General features: G+C 46.2%; 1 long non-coding RNA gene across 1 annotated transcript; it reads right to left on the bottom strand.

Annotated features, from left to right (window-relative positions):
- Window positions 1–761: 761 nt before the first annotated feature.
- LOC121940405 lies at window positions 762–1,611 on the bottom strand. Its single transcript, XR_006105623.1, has 3 exons — window positions 1,517–1,611; window positions 1,203–1,400; window positions 762–913 (listed from the first exon to the last, which is right to left on the bottom strand). It is a non-coding gene; the product is annotated as an uncharacterized LOC121940405 (long non-coding RNA).
- Window positions 1,612–2,081: the final 470 nt, after the last annotated feature.

Here is a 2,081-nt window from a genome sequence, read left to right as displayed (position 1 = left end):
AGGAAGACTGCAGTACTCCTACATAAAAAGGAAACAATAAATAATCAAAAATAAGAAGACAAAATGAGCTTGATTGATCTGGTTCTCTGTCAAAGTCAGCAGAGGTGGGGCACCTGGTGGCACAGTGGATAGAGCGGGTGCCCCATGTATAGAGGCTGGGTCCTCACCGCAGCGGCCGCGGGTTCGATTCCAGCCTCGGCCCTTTGCTACATGTCATCCCCTCTCTCTTTCACCCTTTCAAACTTGTGCTGTCCTATTCGTTAAAGGCAAAAACGCCCCAAAAATATCTTAAAAAAAAAAAAAAAATCAGCAGAGGTGAGCAATACAAACAGCTGTTGTGGCATGTCACCTCCACATCACCTAATGTGACCCCTAAATGGGAGAGACATGCAGAAAGTATTTATTTATTCAAACCACAGAGAAACTATCTCATAAAGTGTTCACATGGTTATTTGATGCCAAAATTTGATCAAATTGAACAGTTTCTTGAAAGGTTTATACCACCTCCCTAAACATGACTGAAAATTCCTTCTGATTGGGCTGAATCAGATCAGTTTCCTCCATTAGAGGTTGTTACATCAGGAGCTTTTATTCTGATCATAAGTGGAATATAAATGTCTGTGTAAATGAATGGGCGATAAGGTCAGGGTCCATGGGTATTACAGTTCTGTGAGTGATACTGGTGCAGCGGGCACTGGCAGTGGTTTGTCCTTACCTTGTTGGGAAGGTCGAGACTGGCCTTGGCGCTGCAGAGTGCTGTGACGACTGGCAGGTTTCCGTCTTTACAGGCGATGTGCAGCGGTGTGTTACCATGGCGATCCTGCTGGTCCAGGTGGCAGTGGTGTCTGAGGAGGCAGCGGACCACTTCAATCTGACACCTCCGCACGGCCAAGTGGAGGGCTGTGTGGCCGTCCTGCAGAGAGAGCGAGAGACAATGAAAATTCTCCAGAGTCATATGATTGTTGGTGCTTTTCAACACATTTGCATTCATGTGGAGCTAAAAGCTCAGTGAGTGCACTGCAGAAAGGTGACAGGTTCACTCAACCGGTGTGTCTCCTGGTGATGAACACAGATGATGATCACCGCTCCTTGTTGCATGTAACACACATCCCTCCCACTGCTCAGGAGGCAGTCAACCTGCGCTGCACAGGTTGGGTGAAGAGTTCAAGTTCAACTGAGCTGAAGCGTTCAGGTCTGATTACCTTGTCAGTCGCCTCTAGGTCGGCCCTGTGCTCCACCAGGCACTCCACAATGTCCACAAAGCCCCGAGCAGATGCCGTCAGCAGCGGACTCTCCCCTTCACGGTTCTTTGCATCCACGTGGCAACCTGCCTGGCAGAGCGCTCTGGCTACTGGCGAGTATCCGTGCCATGCAGCGCAATGCAGCGGGGTCTCCTGCTCCTAGAGACAGAGACGTAAAATGAAGAATAAAAACCTTTGGTTCTCTGGTTGAAGAGAGGTCACTTCAACAAAAGTTGCAGATGTTTTGTTGTATGGGAACGTATTCATGTGATTACCCTGTCCGCCAGGTCTGGGTTGGCCCGGATGCTGCACAGGTAGCTCACCACATCCACGTTGCCGTAGCGAGCCGCCACATGAAGAGCTGTCTCTCCAGACTGGAGGACACAACAAAGAATTAACATCAATAAAATCATCAGCAGTCTACAAAGATGCTCATATAAACCACAACAAATAATAAAATGACAGGATGTCTTTACTGTTTTTACAACTATCACTTCTATGAGGAACTAAAATTACTGCCTCACTCTTGCTTGCCTCCACAAACAGTCTAGTTGCAGGTACAGTTTACAATCATGTTAAAACATGGGTGATTCACACAATCCTCCCCTCCTTCAGCAGCACAGATGATCTACACAAGCACAGTTTTTAGATTTGTGTCACCAATTCAGTATCTGGCCAAATGTCTCCCCTTCTGTTACTGAGATTTGATGTTGAGTAATGGCCTTAAAAGTGTTTTTGCAGAACATTAAAATATCACAGTCAAACTGACCTTTGACCTTTTGAATATATAATATCATCACTTGAAGGTTAGATTTTATTAGACATGTGTGCAATTTTGTC

The sequence above is a fragment of the Plectropomus leopardus genome, unplaced genomic scaffold, assembly GCF_008729295.1.
Source record: "Plectropomus leopardus isolate mb unplaced genomic scaffold, YSFRI_Pleo_2.0 unplaced_scaffold8620, whole genome shotgun sequence".
NCBI classification, from domain to species: domain Eukaryota; kingdom Metazoa; phylum Chordata; class Actinopteri; order Perciformes; family Serranidae; genus Plectropomus; species Plectropomus leopardus.
This window is presented reverse-complemented; position numbering and strand designations above follow the sequence as displayed.